The sequence below is a fragment of the Macaca thibetana genome, chromosome 8 (assembly GCF_024542745.1).
Source record: "Macaca thibetana thibetana isolate TM-01 chromosome 8, ASM2454274v1, whole genome shotgun sequence".
NCBI classification, from domain to species: Eukaryota; Metazoa; Chordata; class Mammalia; order Primates; family Cercopithecidae; genus Macaca; species Macaca thibetana.
Window position 1 is genome coordinate 66,958,010 of NC_065585.1, and position 24,183 is coordinate 66,982,192.

Genomic DNA, 24,183 nt, shown 5'->3' on the forward strand with positions numbered 1-24,183 from the left:
TGGGAACATTGTGGTAATACATATGAAATGGTGAGTAAAAATCTAATCTAGTGACATATGCTATGGGGAAAAGTTCTTCTTTATAGATAAGAAAGTAAATATAGAAATATTTGCTCTAAGACTCAGACTATATACTCTAGTATACAATAGTTTATGAAAATTATATATAAAAGAAGAAATTAATGATATAAAGCAAATAATGATTAATCAAAAAATGTAACTGAGATAAAAGAGTATACGTTAGTTTACCCAGTACTTTTGCTGCTGCATTTACAGGGTAGTGTGTTTTGAATTGATTAATGAGGATTGAAGTGGATATGAAGGATTCTTACAATAATTTTAGGTGAAGGAGACATACAGGCCTTTTCATTCATTCATTCATTCATTCATTCATTCAGTAATTTATTCACTTAGTCAGTTAGCATGTCAGAAAAATTTTGAGAATCTGAGATGAGCATCTTAGTAGCCACATGTGCTTGTTCCTAGATAGGCAGGTAAGAACTAATTATAAATTGTTCCTGACCATATGGAACCAAAAGTTCCACATAAATGCTACAAAATATGTGTGCTCTAGTAAAAAAAGGTGACTTTTAATTTAGATTTCAGACAAATCACATAGAAAGTCTCCTTGAAAAACAAGTATTTAAAGCTAAGACTAGAAAAATGAATGGGAGTACAAACAGACCAATATATTCACTGAAAATCAACCTTAGGAGCTCCTCTAGGATTGTCTGGCAGTGGTAAATTTCATGTTTCCCAGAAAGGTCTTGCTTGTGGTTGTGGCTTCACCTTCCCACTCTCACAAAATATCGACAGCTTGGTCACCCCAAAAACACAAGGTAAGGGTGATGTGGACTTGTCTGTCCAGTGAAACCTTGGTCTCTTGGGTCACAGAACATCACTGATTTAGCTGAGCAGTGTCACAGATTATTTTGCAGGTGCAAACTCCTCTTTTCATTTGATCCATATGGGCCTTTATTCCAAAATGTAAAGCAAATACCACCCTGCTTTTCTACTTGTGTTGCATTCTCACAACTTCTCAGATACATTATTAGCCAAAATGGTGTACATGCATGCACACGTGCACACACACACAGACACACACATAGTATATACAAAACAATCAATACATTTAATATAAAAAAATTTCCTCCTATTTTAAACCTCATGCAAGAGGTGCCATATATATATCCCTGTATATAGTTGTTTTTAAATAGGAAAATGTGGTAAAAAATCTTGTAAATAATATCAGAAATTTATAATAATATTTTGATAAAATCTGTTGGAAAAAATGTACAAATATCTAAGGTATCCAGGATTATAAAGGCTGATGCAATGCATGCTATATCATTCAGTACGGAGCTTTCAGACATTAAGTATGACATGCATTTTCAAATAATATGGGCCTTTGTCCAGTCAAGTGTGACAACTTTTCTGAGTAATCCAGTTAGGAATTCTCTAAGCTAAGAATTTTCTTAATTATATTATCAGTGTCAGCAATCATAAAATTACATTGGTTTTTCTACACGCTACAAGTTTTCAAAATCTAGAAAAGGAGAGACAATGTGCACTAAATTAAAATTTGTTTCCACTGATACAAAAAATACACAACTAAAGGCAGTAATAAGTGTTGAAAGGTGACATCAATATGGTATAAATCCAGAGATGGAGAGTTTACATTAACATTATTTAAGCTACCTCCAAGAACTTTGATTTAATTAAAGACCTTTTAGAATATGTACTTGTAAGAATTTGTAGAATAGAATTATATGTCTCAGAATCCTTTTAATTGTACATTCTATTCCGAGATATTTGTATTAACGAAATGTTGGTTCCATGACTTTCTCTATAATGCTCTCAATTTAGTGTCTGATATTTTAAGAATAGAAATCTTTAGATTTTTATAAATTCCTAAAATATAAGACATTACCCTCCATACAACCAATTGTCACAAATATTACATGGCATCTCTTCCTGAGACATTTAACTCCTCAGGGAAAAACAAATGTCACAAAAATTTTGCCAGTCTCATAATAGTGACAATCCAGTAGGGCTAACTCTCAGCTCCAAATGATTTCTCGCTTCTACTAACATAAAGACTTTCTAATGCCTGTATTTAATAATGTACCTACTATACATTAATATAAAGTTTTAATCTTAAAGCAAATATTAAAAATCAGGTGTACGGCAAATAAAAATGTATCTAGTAGTGTTTCTGTGGTATTAGCTGTTGACGTGTAATTAAACTAACTCTAGCCTAAGCATTATTATTATTATTATGTTTTAGTATCTCTAGACTTTAAATTACCTGACAGGGTGTATGCCAATGTACTATTAAAATAAATCCTACTTTTCATTCTATTGTTTCTGTTATACTTACAATTGTCATCTTTTTCAGAATACTTTAATTTAATGGTAACCATGGAGAGCTTCTAACCTTTATGTCTCTGAGTATACATGTTAATGAATACGAGTTCAGCAGATTTGATTCTGTTTTTTTTTGTTGTTGTTGTTTAGAGCTTACTGAAAGCTATGAATATTTAGTATAACTGACCATTTCAAAGGGAATCCAGCAGAGACTGAATTTGAGACAATCTTCTACTTCTTATTGTGCAGGTGGTCGTTATCACAGCTTTGATTTTCAGTCAGTTTTGATGAGCTGGTATTTTCACAACAATAGAGGGCTCACTTTCAAGTATTTACATTAATTTATTATGAAACAGAAATAATGATCATCTAAATGACTTAGCTTATCTGATAATGACAACAGAGAAAGGTGAGAAAATTAACTAAGCATACTTTCTAATTATTAAAAAAATGTTCTGTTTTACCTTTGACTTAAAAAACTTCAGAATAAAATTTTATTTTCTAAATCAGAACTACTTGTTAGGGGGGATCCAAGAAAGAGGTATTTCAGTCATTGAGAAAATCTGGATAAAATATATAAATCTCTAAAATGCGAATGAAAGCAGAAATGCTGAAACATTCTGTTTCATGAGTTGTTTTCATTTCCCTTAAATTTACTAAAGGTTGTATTATCTATACATGCAGATTTGCATTCCATATATAAGTTATCTGGCTTTTGCCCCAGAAGGCATGACATTCTGTCCTCCAAATCACTAAGTGCATAAGTCCAATCAAGGGTAATATTTCAGAAAAGCAAGAGGAGAGGAGAAGGTGGAGGAAGACTTCCGTAACATATCCTTTCATAGCTTGTACAAGTCTTTATACTTTTATATTATATATAGGGGATATGCAATCAATAGATTTCATTTAATTTTACCAGTTTCAGTAAAATGACTTAACTTCAACCAATAAAAAAATATATAGTCTTCTGACCTTAGAGCCTATACTTTGAGGACAATTAGAGTTAATATTAATTTCAGAGAAATAGGGCCTCCAAAATATACCATGACCTGAAGTATAGGTATTTAATGTGTTGCCAAAATAGTAAATAAATTATAAAAAGCAAAACATTCTGCATTTTTCTTATTCTATTAATTATCATAGTATAATAGTTGCAAACATCACCTCAAGTAACAAACAGTTGAAATGCAAATTATGCTTTTAGCAGTTAATGAATGCATGAATCAGGTGAGTTACTTAATTTCTCTGAGGCTCAGACTGTGAAGAGAAGGATTAAAGCAGTCATGCTCCATAACGAGTCGTATTACATAAGGTTTAGTGCATAAAAAGAACTATTGTGTGGCATTCTCCAGGGATCTATATCTACAACATCCACAGATTCTAGGAGTGTTGATCATAAGCAATGTACAACTAAGAAAATACTAAAAACACATAAAAACCAAGATTCTCTTCCGAGCATATATTAGTGCATTTACCTGAAGATCTAGTGATATCATTAGGTTTTGTGTCCCCACCCATATCTCATCTTGAATTATAATGCCATAATTTCCACGTATCAAGGGAGAGACCAGGTAGAGATAATTGGATCTTAGGTGCAGTTTCCCCCATACTGTTCTCATGATAGTGAGTGAGTACTCATGAGAACTGATGGTTTTACAAGTGTTTAGTAGTTCTTCCTACATTCATTCTCCTTCCTGGTGCCTTGTGAAGAAGGTGCCTTCTTTCTTTCCCTTCTTCGCTCATGATTGTAAGTTTCCTGAGGCTTCCTGAGCCATGTGGAAATGTGAGCCAATTAAACATTTTTCCTTTATAAATCACCCAGTCTTGGGCAGTTCTTTATAGCAGTATGAAAACTGACTAATACATGTAGTTACCATGTTGGAGATTAAACTTTATAACCTTCTTTTCCTTCTGATGTGAACATTCCACATCCACCTGCATCCCTATGACCATGGAAGAAATAAATCACAGGCCATCGGTATTAACTTTTTCTTTCCCCTAGATTAAATTACTTTGGAAGCAGATAAAGTCTGAGAAGCAAGTACTGAAATCATATCCAAACCATATCATATCTGATTCATTTCCCTCTTCAGTCAAAAACGTGTCTCCATTATTCACCTGCAAAAAATAAGCTGTGAGACCAAAAATGAGCCCTATTTACTCTCAAAAACAAAGGTGTCTGCATAGCAAAAGAAATTATCAACAGAGTGAACAGACAACCTCAAGAATGGAAGAAAACATTTACAAGCTATACATCTGACAGGGGACTAATAACCAGAATATACATGGGATTCAAATAACTCAACAACAACAAGAACAACAAGAAATAATTCCATTAAAAAGCACACAAAATACACGAATAGGTATTTTTCAAAAGGAGACACACAAATGACTGGCAGATGTGTGAACAAAAGTCTCAGCATCACTAATTATCGGAGAAATACAAAGTAAAACCACAATGTGGTATCATCTTACTACAGTCAAAATGGCTATTACTAAAAAGTTAAAGCACAATAGATGTTGGTGAGGATGTGGAAAAAAAGGGAGTACTCATACACTGTTGGTGGGAGTGTAATTAGTACAACCTTCATGGAAAACAGCATAGCAAATTTTCAACAAACTAAAAGTAGATCTACCATTTGATCCAGCAATCCCTGTACTGGGTATCTACCCAAAGGAAAAAAAAAAAAATCAACATATCAGAAAGATAATTGCACACATGTGTTTATTGCAGCACTATTTGCAATAACAAAGATATGGAATCAACCTAAGTGTCTATCAACGAATGATTGAATAAAGAAAATGTGACATCTATACACCATTGAATACTACTCAGTCATAAAAGATATCATATCTTTTATAGAAACATGGATGGAACTAGAGGTCATTACCTCAAGTGAAATAAGTCAGACACAGGAAGACAAATATTGCATGCTTTTCTCATAAGTGAGAGCTAAAAATTGGGCATACTTAGATGTAGGGAGTGTAATGATAGACTTGTAAGGTGAGGAGGTTGGAGGAGAATGGATAATGAGAAATTACATATTGAGTACCATGTACATTGTTCAGGTAATTGGTATTGTAAAAGCTCTAACTTGACAACTGTGTAACAAAATTGCATTTATACCCCATACATTTATAAAAATATTTTCAAAAGACAATTGAAAAATATTAAGGCACAACAAAAAACCAGGATATAATCTGCATTTGTGCAGTCCTCAATTTTCTCAAAATCTAGAATTTTTATTTCACTTTTATTTTAGTTTCAAGTGTACTTGTACAGGTTTGTTATATAGGTAAACTTCATTTTTTGAAGGTTTGATGTGCAGATAATTTCATCACCTTGGTAATCAGCATAGTACCTGATAGGTATTTTCTCAATTCTTACCCTTCTCTCTTCCTCCATCCTTAAGGAGGCTTCTGCATCTGTTGATCCCTTCTTGGTGCCCACAAGTATTCAGTGTTTAGTTTCTACTCATTAGTTAGAACATGCGGTATTTGATTTTCTGTTCCTGTATCAGTTTGCTTAGGATAATGGCCTCTAGCTCCATCCATGTTGCTACAAGTGACATGATCTCGTTCTTTTTCATGGCTGCATAGTATTCCACAGTGTATATGTACCACATTTGTCTTAATCTAGTCTATTGATATTGGGCATTTAGGTTGATTCCATGTTTTTGTTATTGTGAATTGTACTGTGATGAACATCCATGTGTATGTTTCTTTATAGTAGAGAAATTTATATTCCTTTATGTATATAACCAATCATGGAATTGCTGGGTTGAATGGTGATTCTGTTTTAAGTTCTTTGAGAAATCTTCAAACTGCTTTCCACATGGCTGTATTAATTTGCATTCCTACCAGTAGTGTATACTCTTTCTCTTTTTTCCACAACCTTGCAGCATCTGTTATTTTTTGACTTTTTAATAATAGCCATTCTGACTGGTGTGAGATGGTATTCCATTGTGTTTCTGATACGAATTTCTCTAATGATTAGTGATGTTGAGCATTTTCTAATATACTTGTTGTATACTTGTGTATGTCATCTTTTGAAAAGTTTTTGTTCATCTCCGTCACCCACTTTTTAATGGAGTTGTTAGTAGTTTTGCTTGTAAATTTAAGATCTTTATAGGTGTTGGATATTAAGCCTGACAGCAGCAGTTTGCAAATATATTCTCCCAATCTGTATATTGTCTGTTTACTCTGTTGATAGTTTCTTTTACTGTGCAGGAGCTCTTTAATTTAATTAGGTCCCACTTGTCAATTTTTGTTTTTATTGCAATTGCTTTTGTCATCTTTGTCATGAAATTTTTGCCGGGTCCTGTGTCCAGAACAGTATTTCCTAGGTTATCTTTCAGGGTTTTTATAGTTTTAGGTTTTACATTTAAGTCTCTAACCCATTTGGGGTTGATTTTTTGTATATGGTTTAAGGAAAGGGTCCAGTTTCAATCTTCTGCTTATGGTTAGCCACTTACCCTGGCACCATTTATTGAATAGGGAGTCTTTTTCCCATTGCTTGTTTTTCATTGACTTTTTCAAAGATTAGATGGTTGTAGTTGTGTGGCTTTATTTCTGAAATCTCAGTTCTATTCCATTTGTCTATGTGTCTGTTTTTGTAGAGTACCATGTTGTTTTAGTTACAGTAACCTTGTAGTATAGTTAGAAGTCAGGCAGTGTAATGCCTCCAGTTTTATTATTTATGCTTAGGTTTGCTTTGGCAATTCTGGATCTTTTATGGCTCCATACAAATTTTAAAATAGTTTGGTTTTTTTTGTTTTTGTTTTTTTGTTTTTTGATTCTATGAAGAATGTCATTAGTCATTTGAGATGAATAGCATTCAATCTGTAAACTGCTTTGAACAGTATGGTCATTTTAACAATATTGATTTTTTCCTATCCATGAGCATGGAATGTTTTTTCATTTGTTTGTGTCATCTCTTATTGTTTTGAGAAGTGTTTTGCTTTCTACTTGTAGAGCTCTTTCACTTCCTTGGTTAGCATATTCCTAGGTATTTTATTCTTTTCGCAATTACCATGAATGGGATTGCATTTTTGATTTGATCTCAGTTTGGATGTTCTTGATGTATAAGAATGCTAGTGATTTTTATACATTGATTTTGTATCCAGAAACTTTTCCGAGGTTATGTGTCAGATAAAGGAGCACTCGGGTAGAGACAATGGGGTTTTCTTGATATAGAATCCTGTTATCTGCCAACAGGGATAGTTTGACATTCTCTTGTTCTATTTGATGACTTTTATTTCTTTCTCTTGTCTGATTGCTCTGGCTAGGACTTGTAGAGCTATATTTAATAGGAGTGATGATAAGGTCATCTTTGTCTCACTCTTCAAGTGAAATGCTTCCAGCTTTCGCCCGTTCAGTATGATGTTGCCTGGGGCTTTTTTTAAAGATGGCTCTTATTATTTTGAAATATGTTTCTTCAATGTCTAGTGCATTAAGGGTTTTAACATGAAGGGATGTTTAATTCAATCGAAAGCTGTTTTTGCCTCTATCGAAATGGTTGTGTGATTTTTGTTTTGAGTTCTTTTTAAGTGATGAATCATATTTATTGATTTGCTTTTCTATTTTCTTTTATTTATTTACTTATTTTTGAGACGGAATATGACTCTTGCACTGAGGCTGGAGTGTGATGGCATGATCTTGGCTCACTGCAACCTCCTCCTCACAGGTTCAGGTGATTCTGCTGCCTCAGACTCCTGAGTAGCTGGGACTATAGACATGCACCACCATTACCGGGTAATTTTGTATTTTTAGTAGAGACGGGGTTTGCCATCTTGGCCAGGCTGGTCTTGAACTCCTGACCTTAGGTGATCTGCCTGCCTTCCAAAGTGCTGGGATTACAGGCTTGACCCACCACGCCTGGCCTGATTTGCATATTTTGAAGCAATCTTGCATCCCAGCAATAAAGCCTAGTTACTATGGTAGATTAGCTTTTTCATGTGCTGCTAGATTTGGTTTCCTAGTATTTTGTTGAGTATTTTTTCATCTATGTTCATCAAGGATATTGGCCTGAAGGACCTGAAGTTTTCCTTTATTATTATTATTATTATTATTTGGTTTTATCTCTGCCAAGTTTTGGTATCAGGATGATACTGGCCTCACAGAATGAGTTAGGGAGGAATCCCTCCTCCTCAATTTTTTGAAATAGTTTCAGTAAAAATGGTAACAGCTCTTCTTTATACAGTTCATAGAACTGGACTGTGATTCTGTTTGATCCTTGGCTTTTTTTAGTTGATAGACTTTTATTACTAATTTAATTTCAGAACTCATTATTTGTCTGTTTAGGGATTCAATTTCTTCCTCATTCAATCTTGGAGGTTGTATGTTTCGAGGAATGTATTAATTTCTTCTAGGTTTTCTAGCTTGTGTGCATAAAAGTGTTTGTAGTAGTCTCTGAGGTTTTTGTTTTGTTTTGTTTTTTTGTTTTTTAATATTTCTGTGGGGCCAGTGATAAGGTCGCCTTTCTGTTTTCAGACTGTTTTCATTTGGACCTTCTCTCTTTTTTTGTTTATGAGTCTAGCTAGTGATCGATCTATCTATCATATTAATTCTTTCAAATAATCAACTCCTGGATTCATTGAGCTTTTGAATGGATTTTTGCATCTCACTTTCCTTCAGTTCAGCTCTGATTTTTGTTATTTCTTATCTTCTGTAATCTTTGGGGGTTGGTTTGCTCTTGTTTTTCTGGTTCTTCCAGTTATGATGTTAAGTTGTTAGTTTGAAATCTTTCTAACTTTTTGATGTGGGTGTAAGATTTTCTTAATTTCTGCCTTAATTTCATTATTTACCCACAAGTCACCCAGGAACAGGTTGTTTAATTTCAGTGTAATTGTATGGTTTTGAGCAATTTTCCCAACATTGATTCTGTTTTTATTGTGTTGTGGTCCGAGAGTGTGGTTGGTACAATACATATGTTTTTTTAATCTGCTGAGAATTGTCTTATACCTGATTGTGTGGTTGATTTTAGAGTAGTGCCATGTGCAGATGAGAAGAATGTATATTCTATTGTTTCTGGGTGGAGAGTTCTGTGGATGTCTGTTAGGTTCATTTAGTCAAGTCTCAAGTTGAGATTCTTAATATCTTTGTTAGTTTTCTGCCTCGATAATCTGTCTAATACTTTCAGAAAAGCATTGATGTTTCCCAGTGTTATTGTGTGGTTATCTAAGTCTCTTCACAGGTCTCTAAGAACTTGCTTTATGAATCTTGAGTGCTTCTGTGTTGGGTGAATATATATTTAGGATAGTTAGGTATTCTTGTTTAATTGAACCCTTTACCACTTTCTTCTTTGTCTTTTTTGACCTTGTTGGTATAAGGTCTGTATTTTTTCTAAAATTCAAGTAGCAACCCATGATTTTAAAATCCATAATTTTATATAGAAACTAGGGAGAATTTTTTCCACCTTTACTTATTCCAGATAAGAACTATATACAATTTAAGCTAATTCAATGAATACATTTCATTTTCCTATCTCTTAGATTGGTGTGAGACTTAAGTCCTCCTACTCTCAGAAATTTAGAATAGGTAAGTTCTCTTATTATGGGACCTAAGTGAGGGAGATTGTTGTCCTCACTGCTGATTTTGATTATAAAGAGAGAGCATTTAAGATGAAACTCCATGAGGATCCAGATAATGAATAATGACAATCAGAAAAAAACCTGAACCTTTAGTGATGCCTAAGCCCAGTCCAGTGTTTCATATTTTAAGTTAATTGAACATTATATCCTGTCTCTCTCTCTTTAAAAGACAGATCAAATTTAGGTTTTTGCTAATTGTGACCAAAGTATGCTGACTTATACACAAGACAAAAAGAAGAGGTTGCTTGCTTGGAAATGAAGTATAAGAATGCTCTTATTTTTTAAGTAGTCAAGTATGTTATGAAGTGCGTAATAGAAATTAATAATTTTAATTTAAATATAATTGTGCAGACTGCTATAGGTGTGTCAATCTGAAATGTTCTCAGTCTGAACTCATGTGAACTAAAGAGACATGTATTCTCCCCTCATAAACCCAATATACAGTAATAGAACAAACATGATATAATCGCTACAGATCGTCCTGTTAAATGCGTCATACGGAATGATAAATGAGTCATACGGAAGCTACTGGTCCACATTAGTTCTAAAATCCAACAGGGAGTAGATTAATGTTCTTTCAGTAAGACTCGAAGGCCCAGGAACATGTCTCCATGACTTGTTGCTCTGCCCACAGGCTCTTGTTACACCCTCTGATTCATGGTTACTTTTTCAAGAGATATATCTCTTGAAATATACGCATCTCAGAGTAATTATAAACGAGGTTTCATCTTTTGGAAACGTTGGTTTCCAAAATATTATTTTCATTTTCTAGTCTCTTTTCCCCATTTAGTTCAAGTTGATGGTGTGTTTGTGCATACACTTTTCTTAAAAAGTCTGTGGTCATCTATGAACCTTATTGGGGTTTACTTCATTAATCAAATGCCACACTCATACATATATTCAAATGAACACTCCCTCTTGTGGGCTTCTACCAAGGCTGCTGAATGACAAAAACTTTAAACCTTTTAGAAGCCATATCTCTGAGTTCTTTGTTCAGGCATGGTCTTGGATCCTTCTGAGATCTTAACAAATATTTTACAGCCACAGTCTTAGCTGTATCTTTACTATACATTCCAAAGAGTACCCTGGATTTGTTTCTTTGTCCCAAAATTATCTCTTAATTTTAGTATATTTGACCATCTAGAAAAATTGGTAAGTTTCAAAGTCAGCAAATTCCAGCTCCTTTATGTATGATAGTCCTACCTTTATCTTTCCACTCGCATCTCATATTTTATTCAAAGCAGTAAGTAGTATTCAGGCAACATACTTAAAACTCTGGCTGGAAACATTTCCTGTGTCAATCAGTTCATTAGGCACATTATCTACTTTTCGCATTACCAGAGGCAGTAGTACTGCTAAGTTTCTGCCACTACATTAAAAGGATTATATTTCTTACAGTTTCCAATAACATTTTATTCACTTCCCCATAAGTCTTCACTGGAAGACTCTTTGATGACCTTGAGGAGAAGCTATTAGTCTCTTCAATGTGCTTTAGGCTTTTTCTATCATCCTCCTAAAATCTCTTGTGATTCCTCCCTTGCCCCTTTCCCAAAGTCTCCAAAGTTTTAAGTGCTTTTTGATAGTAAACACTCTAATGTCAGGTATTAAATACTGTATTAGTTATCCATTTCAAAACAACAAATTACTCATAAATGTAGTGGCTTAAACAATAGGAAATCTTTATTGTCTCTCACATATATATGTTAGAAATTTGAAAGTAGATAATTGGGGTGATTCTGTCTCAGGGCCTTTCATGAGACTTCAAGATGTTGGCTGGAGTTGCAGTCATCTGAAGGTGTGTTGAGGCTAGAGCATTTGCCTTCAAGATGGCTCTCTCAGATGGTTGGCAAGTTGGTACTGGTATTGGCAGGAAAACTCAGTGTTTTCCTCAGTGAGTCACTCCACAGGATTTTTGAAGTCTGAAATCTAACTACTCCCAGAGAAAAAGGTGTCGGCTGCAAAATTTGTTATGATGTAGCCTCAAAAGTCAGACACCATCATTTCAACGAGGTCCTTTTAGGCACAGACATCAGCCCCTTTCTCTGTGGAAGGCACTATCCAAAAGCACAAATACTTGGAGGTATAGATCATTGAGGGACTTTGTAGAATCTGGTTCTCAAAGAATGCGTGATAGAAGAACAGGTATTTAACATGCATTTGAGCTGTTATGAGGAATGAAAAGGTCCTGCTACCCCAACAAGAAAGGGAGAAAAAGTATCAAATACCTGTTGTTCACTTTCAGCATTACAATTGATTCATAATGGTGAAAAATATTTGATTTATTATTATCTGTACCAAATTTTCTGGCATTTCAGTTTTTTTATTAAACCTAATTATTCAACTCATTTATAATGTATTTCATTCTTATTTAAGTTCTCCCATTTTATTTCTTTTCAATTTGTAATCACAAGTGTTTAAGTGAGTAAGTGTCAGCTACACTGAATCCAAGAGAAGAAAGCTAAAGGGTCTCTCTATAAATTCATTATGATATCTTTGAAATCTTATTTAACTCTAAAATTGTATGTTATTTTGATAACAGACATTAAAAAGTTTTTAAGAATTAAGATATAATTTGGAAAATTCTCAGGACTTTTAGACATTTGTTGTAATGTTGTTAAAATAAAAATATGTAACTAAATTATAAAACATGGGTGAAGAAATGAAAGCAATGGTTGGGATTAAAACAGTAGAGAATTTTGAGTAAAAGTTTTTTGAAAAAATCACCAAAAGAAATCAAGGAAAAATTAAATGTATGGACTAATGGTCACAAACTCAAATACCTACAGGACAGGGCAGGTAACATTTAAAATGGAAAAAAAAAAAAAAAAAAAAAAAAAGGAAAAATATTCTGAGAATGGAGTTTTGTGGGAGGTTCCTTATCTCTTCTTCTTCTGTGGGTGCTGCCAGGCTGGTCTTCACATCAACAGTGGCTCAGGGCTTCTAGTTCTCAAGGATCCTATGGAGTTGGGGAGAAAAAGGGTGGTATAGGGCAAATTAAAAACACCACAATATTCACTCTTCCTACAGAAATTTACTTTTTATTGAATAAACATTCTTTATACTGTTGCCAGCCTTTGGTTAATTTCCAAAGTTTTAAAAAGTTAATGTTGACAATTTTTGCCAGTGTTCTTGCTTGTTTGACGGATGGAAGGGTAGATTTTTTTGGAGGTTCTTATTCTGACATTGCAGAAGTGCTTCCCAAATATCTCATTTTAAAATATATATAATATATGCAGCATACAGCCACAGAAAGGGCAACAGTTTGTGCCTTCTTATGTAGACAGGTGTAGCTCAGGGCTAGAACATTAAATACACCCTGATAAAAACTACCAATGTGGATAGTCCCTTGGGCAGCCAATCCATACAGATCTGCAGCAACCTCAATTCTTGCCTCCTCAGAAGAAATAATTTTGACCGAGGGTACATAAGGCAGAGTGAGAAACTGCGGCAAATTTTAGAGTAGGAGTGAAAGTTTCTTAAAACAGTTTAGGGCAGGAATGAAAGTAAATAAAGCATACTTGGAAGAGGGCCAAGCAGGCAAGTTGAGAGAATCAAGTCTGTGGCTTGACTTTCGACTTGGTGTTTTATAAGTTGGAATGCGTACAGTCTCCTTTCCCCTGATTTTTCCCTTGGGATAGGTTGTCCACATGTGCCCTGGCCTGCCAGTACTTGGGAGAGGCTGCATGCGCAATGTGTTCACTGGAACTGTGCACATGCTCACTCAAGCTGTTCTTCCCTTACCAGTCAAGTGTTCCTAGAAGGTCATATACCAGTTAAACTTTGCCATTTTGCCCCAGAGGGTACATGCTTGAGCCCACTTCTCCAGACTCCTGAGATGTGATCTGGAAGCGGTAACCACAGATTTCAGATGTTTTCTATGAGGAGGCTACCTTTCCCTGGTGCTGACTGTGACCAATTATTATTTTAGAGACACAGTTTATCAACTGCCTGACCATCACCTGATAGTCACCTGACATTGCTGGTGGGAGAGGGTGGCCCTCTCCTCCCCTACTCGTGTCTTCCTGACTACCTGCTCTAACAGTATCACTTTATTATAGTAATAAAAATGATATAATATATTTCAGAAGCAGCCAAAAATTGTATTTATTTTATTCTGTATAAGAAGTCAGAACAGGTTGGGTGCAGTGGCTAACACCTGTAATACCAGCACTTTGAGAGGCCAAGGCAGGGGGATCACCTGAGGTCAGGAGTTCGAGACCAGCCTGACCAACATAGAGAAACCCCATCTCTACTGAAAATACAAAATTAGCTGGGTGTGGTGGCTCATGCCTGTAATGCCAGCTATTCAGGAGGCTGAGGCAAGAGAATCACTTGAACTCTGAAGGCAGAGATTGCGATAAGTCGAGATCGCACCATTGGACTCCAGCCTGGGCAACAAGAGTGAAACTCTGTCTAAAAAAAAAAAAAAAGTCAGAACAATGAATAATTTCAAAAAATATTGTCAAAAATATTGTTAATTTAAGCAGAAAGTAAAGACTTTGGACTTTCTTATAGGAAAGCTGAATGGTGGGTGCTGAGTGGTGGGTCTCACATACCCTGAAAATTCACTTTTATAAATCACATAATTTTTTACAAAATACATATTTATGTTCCTAAATCAAAACACATGTTTATAATCTTAAATCATAATTAAAACCAATCCATTAATTAGTACAGGCTATATCATCTCCTCCTTTCAAACAAGTGCAGAATTTGTTTCTGTATATTTATATATGCATGGGGCACTTGTTTGTCAGCTAATCGAAAAGAGATTATGTTATTTCATGTTAGCTGCGAGGTATTGGGTTAAAAAGAAAGGAAATGAGAAGTATAGACTAAAATGGAAAGGCTTCTGATGTACACTAGGTGTCTTGGAGTGGTAATAAGCACACCATAGAGATGGGAAGTTAGATACAGAAGCTGATGAAACTAGTCAAGAGGATTCAGAAGTCAAAAACATTATTTTTCCACACCTCAGTACTGTCTTATTTGCCCACACATTAGAGGCTCTGTTGAAATCATAATATGACTAGGCTTTTGACGTTGATGATCCCGAGATGGATGACGGCAGGTCCTGGGGCTCCCCAAGTGGCCTTGCTCAGGGATCATGAAGACAAGTAGGAGACAGAGCAGGAGTGGAAGAGCAGAGCAACCAACACATGATGACAGAAAAGAGATTTGCAGAACTCACGGACATTAATAAGCAGAAATTTTTGGGTGGAAACTGTGGCCCTGCTTTAAATGGATGGACATTGTTAAGACCATAAACTGGTGGCCTACATTTAAATTGCATTTTCCTTTTATCCTTTTGACCTTCTTTTAGGTGGTCCACTCCTCCGTCCAACCTTCTGGTTTCCTTAGCACATACTTGGTGATCTGCCTTCATGAGAATGATAAACTAACTCCTCAGTGAATAGATTACATTGGATTGACTTCAAGACACATTGGGGCATGTACTGCAAATAGACAACTCTTACAAATCTAGATACCTGAATTGCTTCTGCCCAAGTACTCTTGAAGTTCAATTTGTCTGTCAGAAGTGATTTACTATTTATATTTCCAAATATATACGTGTTTCTGAAAGGTCTGTTTACTGTTCTGTCAGGGAAGCATACTGTTAAATGAATGAATTGTTGATCTAAGCCACTGACCCACAGGATTCCTTGAAATGTTCTGGCCATTAGCCGGCCAGCATCTACTGATTTAGTCAAACATTTTATTCCTTCACAAAAAGCTAGGTTACTATATTCATCTTCTATCCTTAAAAATTTCTGCATGGAATAGGACAACTTAAAGCTTTTCCCTGGGACAATAGTTATCTGTTACATTCAGACACACAAAGAACCCTATGTGGTCTGCTTTATTCTATGTTAACTCTAAACTGTTATGTCGAGCTTGTTTATATCCTGCCTTGATTAACTGATGATACCAATGATTTCTGCTACAAATGCCCTTATAGGGAAGCTGATAACTCTTCATGCTCTCAATGTCAATTTACTCTTCTTAACTCATATGAACAGAGTGTCTGTATATTATAATGTCTGATATAACATTTTTGAAAAAGAAAGAGGCCATTAACTGATGGAACACTAGAAAAATCGGCACAAAAATCACAGAAACATATTATGCATATTAATTAACACTTTAAGAATTATATGTACTCATTATTATATGTATGCTTGTATTCAAAATTATATATACCTATGCATATACATATATACAAATACACACATATACACATATACACACTATATATACACATATTTATAGTATTTCTCAGTTTTCTTGTATTGTGTAGACTCTTCTGAAATAATGCCTTATGTGTATAACTTTACCATGAAGCTCCACTAATTTGATAGAGGGCAATAAGTAGCAGAATTTTGAGGCTTCTTATATTTCCTTGGTATTACATATCAGCTATATTACATTCTTCTACTGGAAACTTTTGCTGTGACCACTGCTTCTCCTCCTTTTCTATAACATGTTTTTACTCATAATAATCCAGAGAACATTAGAAAAAGAATTTAAACTGGATGATACACAGGTATTTCCCATATCCCTTTCAAGCCATAGATTTTACTAGTTACTAAATGAGAAGGAACTGGAAATTAAGGTTGTAAATCATTTGGTGCTGGTTAAAACTTCTTCATGTTTAAGTTAACTAAGACAGTTTTATATGATGTTCTTCAGATAAAGCACTTTCAATAAATCTTTGTTGCTTTTAAAAAAATCTAAAGTTAAACAACCCTTTGGGTATTCCTGAAGAAAAACATTTTAATTAGTTGAGTCTCAAAAGACTTTGGCATTGCAGATTCTGGTGCTCACTCAATGTGGGGATGAATAGGGATTACTATAGAGAGAAATACTTTAAATTATTCTCTTTCCTATGATTATTTTAAAGATATTTTTCCCATAGTTCTATACAAAATTTTTATACTGGAGCATTTTGAATATTATGTCTGATTAAGAACCATTTTGTTTAAGTCCACTTTCCATAGACTCCACTATATCCCCTTGAAAGTGGCAACAGTTCATATGTTTTCCAAGAAGTTTTTACATATGATGGCAGGTGATGAAGTACGGTCAAATATTCAGTTAGTGGGGTGAAAAAATTGGGATTTGAACTTGGATTCACTTAAGCGTTTTGACAATCAATACCTTCATCTTCAAAATAATGATGTTGGTTTTTTTCAGAGGAAGAAAAGAGATAATGTCTAAGAAAAAGAAATCTTCTAACACTCTACAGTTCTCCACAAATTCTAGTTTTTATTATTCATGACTATTGCAGATGATTGGCAAATTTATGTAAAATGCCCTTGTCCCTAAAACATCGATACTAGAGAGGTTATTGTGGAGCAAAAGGAAGTTGCAGTGTTGTCTCTACTATCTCTGTGTCCAATCTAGTACCGCCATCTACTCTCAGTGGCCAGAACCTTTCCAAGGTGGATATACTGATGCTTACTTCTTAGGGCAACAATCAGGGTTGAATGGCTTATCCTCATCCTTTTGTTACAATGTCTCTAGCTCATTGTCCCTTTTTCCATGGATGATTAACAAGAAATAAAGGTCAGAAATTAGAAAACTCTGAAAGCTAGCCACTTGCCATGGCACATAATTGTGTCACTGACCGCATGTGGATCTCATAGGTTATGATCAAAAATGAAGTTCATTTATTTGAACTAGCTGTTTATTTCTTCTTTGCCCGAAGCATTGAGAAGCTTTCTAGGATATGCTAGTTTGTGTGTGTGTGTGTGTGTGTGTGTGTGTGTGTGTGTGTGTGCAGAACGATAAATTAACTTATTTTTGAAAAAAAAGGTGAATTATGAGAAAATGCCTTCATTAGCTTTTCTTATTGCTTTATTTGTTTTGAGAAATACAATGGTCTGAAAACAAGCTTTTTGTAATAGCATTGGCATTTAAAAACAATTTCCAAGACTCTATGATCATGTGCAGATTTACATAATAACAAACTCTACTAAAAGTGTTGTAAATTAAATAGATGCTCAAATTAACAATTGAGACGCCCATGGGCTAACTTAAACAAACAAATATCTCTTAATATCTAGCTGAGAAGCCAGAATAGGACATTAGAGAAATTGTCACAATGCTGGGATTTTATCCTGACTGTGCAATATTTTAGTTCCTTCACCTGAAGACTTTGTGGGGAAAGGGCATATTGAAATCCTTAAATCAGGTAACATAATCTGACAGACCGTGTCACACACTATCACAGGTGCTGATATGTAATAAATATTTGGCTTTTGATCTTCCTTATACCATCCTTCTTTTATTTGACTACTTTCCTCTTCCTTTCTCTCAATTGCTTCACTTGATTTCCCACGATAACTTACCTTCCCAGAAAGAAGGGGAAAAAAGAAGTTTACAGACACCAAGTGAGTACATTTTTCAAATATTTAAATAAGTTTTGCTATAGGCGATTCAATATGATTACTCATTAGAAAAAGCGAATCTTCTAAACTTTAATATTTTACAAATTGGAAACTAGATTGTATCACGGGATGAAATAAAATGATTGGCTACGATTAGAAATCCATTGTCAGATTGACTTGAAAAGCATTTTCATGTCAATGTTTATCATTTTTATTATGGTGAACAAGTGATTTAACCTCATGAAGTCTCAATGTTCTCATCTGGAAAATGAGTACAGTATCAGGCACCTCACATGATTATAATGAAGATAACATGATATTATAAATTGAAAGGTGCTTAAATGAGTTCTTGGCTCACAGATCACAATATATGTACATAGGTGTTTTAGTTATTGTTGTACTTCAAAACCATAGTATCTGAAGTCAGAGAATATGCATTTTTATTATTTCACTAAATTTGGTGACTAGATATTCTTGTAAAATCTTTCTGTTTTATCTAGATCTTTAATTTCTGTAATTTGAAAACACAAATAATAATTACACTAATAACATCAGAAATATATCAGTCAGCATATCATTAAACTATAGTAATGAAATACCCTCAAATTTCAATGGCTTAAGACAATAAAATATTATTTCCTACTCGTGTAACATGTCCATTACAGGCCAGCAGCAAACTCTGCTTTAAGTCATTGCCAACTTTCTTTTGAGACCCAAGATGATAGAGAGGTCACTACCAGAGATACTACTGTTCACCAAGGTGAAAAGACGAAAAACATGGGAAGGCGCACGCTAACTCATAAAATACCTACCTGAAAGTGATTCACATCATTTTATTATTACATTTCATAGAACAAAGTAAGGCATATGGCTGCACTTAACTTTAAATGGGCAGGAATGAACAGTTTATCATGTACCTGGACAGAAGAAGCCCAAACACCAGTATCTGGCTCCAAAATCTACAAAAGTATGTATTTGAATTAAAAAAATCATTTATAGAAAAAGTGTTTTATAAATTGAAAAATATACATAGTGCATATTATTATTACAGTTTGGAAAAAATAAATTTCCTATTTTATGTTTATTTTGTATGTATTTTTAAACCAACATTCTGTAACACTACTTGAGATATATTAATTGAGATTTACTTGAAATAATAATATTTTACTTTGTAAGAAAGTAAATATTTTAGCATTAATTAAGCAATTGGATGGAAACAGAACTCATGGTTGATTTCAAAGGAGCCTCCTCAGATAAAGTCCTCTACAGTACTTTGGTTCCTGTATAGGAATAAGAAAACCTTCTGAATACTGTGCAAGAGCTTGATGCACTTTTGAGTTCCTTCTTGATCAGAATCTGTGAATCTCTGATAATTGCCTTAGAAAATGAGTACCAAATAAGATGTATGTATGCTAACATTATATGTTGCAGAAATATTATGAAGCTGAAAGAAGATAATATTAGTGTAAGTGAATATGATGTTCCATACTGATTGGGAAGTTATTTCATGGTGAGCTTAGTTCTCCTAACACTCCTCATTCTCTGCTGCCTCTTTTCATACCCTCTGTTTTCCACTAACCTATCAGCTTTTCCCTAATTGTCATACAAGTAGACTAATCTGTGCTCTCTTTATTGGTTGGTGCTCCAGGCCTCATATATTTATGCAATAATACTTATTATGACTTTTTTTTGTGTGAGAAGTGATTAACATACATGGCTATCCTCAGGTAACAAGTACTTAATAAACTCACCATTTAATGATTTTTTTTCAATAAACTAGTCATTTTACTAAAAATCAGATACAAGTCTTTTATGCCTATGCAGTTTTACATGCTCTGTATATTTTAATGTTTATAAATGATGCATGAAAAAAATTATTTCCAAAACCACAGACTCCAATAGCATTTTAGTAAATACGCTTTAGCACGCATATAGCAAATATGTTTTAATATAAAAGACCCTAACATATTAGTTAATGATAATTAGCAAAGCAAGCATAAGTAAAGCTGTGTATAATCTTGACTTTCTACCTGAACAGATTGAATCTACCACTTGTCTCTCTGACACTCTAAAAAAAAATGTTCAGTTTTTTAACTTTGATTTTAAATGGACAGCAACTGTTCTCCCTAGGGAAATATTCTCAGCAGAAAATCCGAGAGTCCTATAGTCAATAATAAAGAAAAAAAATGTGACAAATGGGAAAAAGATCTTCTGAATAAATACATAGGTCACGAACAAAATGATATACTTAGAAGCATTTTTATGGTATCTGTACATCCTCTTTTCAAGACTGAATTTATCAGAGAAATGTCCAGCAATGTGCGACTTTGTGTGATACTATGGCATTCAAAAGCATACAAATTTTTTGAGTGAGGTTGTAAATGATATAAAATATCTCCTTTTAAATCTGAGCTTATACAGTTATATCAACTCCAGAGTTGTAGCACACATTGAAGTAACTATAAACAATAATGCTTTCAACTAATAATATCTGGAATTGTTTTTTTTTTTTTTTTATCTTGTAATAGGTAAGTTCAGATCACCCCATAACCAGAGTGTAATGAAATTGTCAACATTTTCTTCATTTCTTCTTTTCCTGACAAATGGTGTGAACATATCACCTTTTTCTCTTAATGGAAAACCTAACTGGAATACATCAAAATGCTATTAGGTTTTTCATTTTCTTCTACAATGCAATGCTGGGGAATGCGTGCAGCCTTCATCTGGGCACCACTGTGGAATATTCCTTGTCCCTGATAAAATGACTGCACAGGAAAATCAAGCAGAATTGTTCTCTGACTTGTATTGCTGCTCCTTTGTTACAGTCTCTCCAAGAATGTGTGCAGGGGGATTATCTGTGCTGTAGGAATACACATGGGTTATGTTAACCAAATGTGTTTAAAATTTTACCCAAGTAATTTTAATGTGCAAACAAGTTTAATGAAAAAGTCTTCATGTCCAACACTACTTATGCATATGCTGTATTTTGGAATGAAAGAAAGTGCAGCAACACAGACAGCTTGCCATGCGTTTCAAAAGACGCTTATTGCAATATTATGTAGGAAGAGGGAAAAATAAAATCAAGTGCCCTTACCCCATGGGAAATATCTGTAGACTATTCATTGTTTAATTTATTTGGTCTTGAACTAAACCAATAATAGGATATAAAATAAATCCAAGTGAGTGTACATGAGGCATAGGCATAGAAGTCAATATAGAAAAAGAATATTCCTTCCATCCATAAAATGTTACCTATGGATTATAACTATTAAAATAGAAAGTGTCATTTATTCTGTAATGACAATTTAAGAAGAAGAAAACATTAAGTGGCATTTTTGTTGACCTCATTAGCAATTTGATTTCCTTGCTATAAAATAAAAACAAGAATACTTAAAATGAAGTATATGTATATTTTCTCTATGACATAAAATTTCTCAAGAAGTAATTATTTGCCAGAAACATGGGTTTTTTATTAAGTCACACAAATTACAAACGGTCATTTTTTTAGAAAGGAAGTCCAGTATGACGTAAGTAATGTGACAATTGAAGAAACCATATAATTATAGCAAAAAATAGTTTAAAGCTATTTTGAACAGCCTTTGGATTCAGCAAAATAAAAATTTCTCCTTGCTTACTGTATCAGTCAGCTTTACATTGTTAATGAATTAAGAAACAATTGAATCTTTTTTTCCAGGTGTGTTATTCCTAACAATCTTTCAGCGATTCTTCTAGCAATGTCTGAACGGTTGTATCTTGATTCGCTCTGAATGACAGGTCCAGAGAAGCATTTCTCCTAATGCTTGGAAAGAGCAATAAATATGTTCTTGGAGCTCTTGTTATGATTTATTTTTAAAATCTTAACTAGAGTTATGGGAAAGACTTCATAGTGAAACATTTTTGTTTTATTTCACCTCAACTGAAACATATCAGCTATGGAGTGAAACTCATTTCAGGTACAAAAATGATGCTACAATATTCAATAACTGAACTTCCTAGAACAAATGGCTATTAAGGACACAGAATATAGTCCATTCCATCCCCAAATAATTTACTGCTAAATGTGGGATGGACACTGTAAGGCCAGGAAAAACATATTTATGCCTCCCCCCTTCCTCTTTTATTTGTCTGAATAATTTAAAGGCCAAAATCAAATGTTATGCATCACATTTTCCTAAGGGAAGAAACTTACCCTAAATTGAAAATCAGAATTTAATATTTTCCTGATAAATATGTACCGCCTCCATTAGAGCAATTTGGGGGCTACTCAGCTACTGTCTTCAAATTTGCTTTGTTTAAGGTATAATAGTGACTGTAGAGAGATTTGCACTTTTTATTCAGGCTTATCAGTGTAGTGTAGCTGTGATCTCAGATAGAATATTTGCAAACAAAGAAAGACTAAAATGCACCTAGAAAATCAAATGTTGAGGTCATTAGCTATCACCATTTGGTTTTGCTGTAATAACATTCCAGTTGCATACATGGCAATTTACATAGCATTACCCATTATGCCCTGTGCTGCAATTTGGCTTTTGGAGGTTACTGTACCTTGATTTACTCTGTTAGAAGAGAGCATTTTCTAAGCATCGAAGCCATGCTGTTTCAGGGCCCACTGTACTCTGTACTCGCAAATTCTGTGAAAACAATGTGCAATGACATATTGAACTGGAAATCTTGAAATTTTTACCACAAAAAATCTTTGGAAAAAATCTCACAATCTTTTATTTAAAGCAAATCAAAGAAAGGTAAATTGGAAACTGACAACTATAAGTTTCATCTTTTCATGCATTTTGCAGCTATGACAGATTTCTCTGGCTTCCATTATTTGTGTGGCATGTATTTGTTTTATTTTTAATTATAGATGTGAAGTAGCTGCCTCACTGATTCATTTACTTCAACATTAGCTGCTCACGGTAGATGCTCAATCCACTAGATATCTGTCACAATTTTGGATTGGATACCCATTATCGAGATTGATAGCAGTTATCAAACCTCAAAATACGTGTGTGTTCTCTTTTAAATATTAGCTGTCAGAGTGTGATAAGTTGTGTTGGGTTGTATAGAGCAGGGTTGAACATATGACACAGAGAGGCTTAGTTTTAAAGACGAACACACTTTATAGCTGAAATCCATGACAAAAGAGAAAGGCAGGCAGAATGTCAACATGTGCAGAAGACAAACACCAGGGTTCAGTAACCATTCCAGATAAAGGAAAACAATTTGACCTTCCTACTTTTGTCTTACAAAATGATTTGTTTAACTTTTAACTTTAGAAGTATAACAGGGAGAAAGCGCATAAAATAGATCTTGCTGTGCAATGGAGAATAGGGTCTTTATTGTAAGTTCTCGGGGAGGTGGTTCTGCCAAAGAATTATGAAATTCTTGAAATATGTATTACGGGTAATGTCATATTTTATGAAAATATGAAAAAATTTTCCATTTTAAAGAGTTAATTGAAATCAGTATGGATCACTTTGGGCACTCATTTTTAAAAGGGCTTTAGTCTGAATATTCTGTTTTGTGCATATGTAATATCTTAATATTAAACACTATCTGTCGGCTTAGAGGAAGTACATGTTGGCATACCAAACTACAGCATATTGATTTTGTCTTGACAACTTTATTTTCTTCTATCTGAAAATGGTCCCTAAAAATTTTGCTTACATAGTTTTCTGGAGAAATTTGCACATTAATGCTCTCTAATTGGCTACTATATAGTCTTTATGATATCCTGGCAGAAGAGACTGCTCTAATAAGGAAATTCTCGTACAATGTTGCCTCTTTAATGGGTACTTTTAAAGTATGTAATTCTCCCTTTGTCCACTATTTTTTGTAAA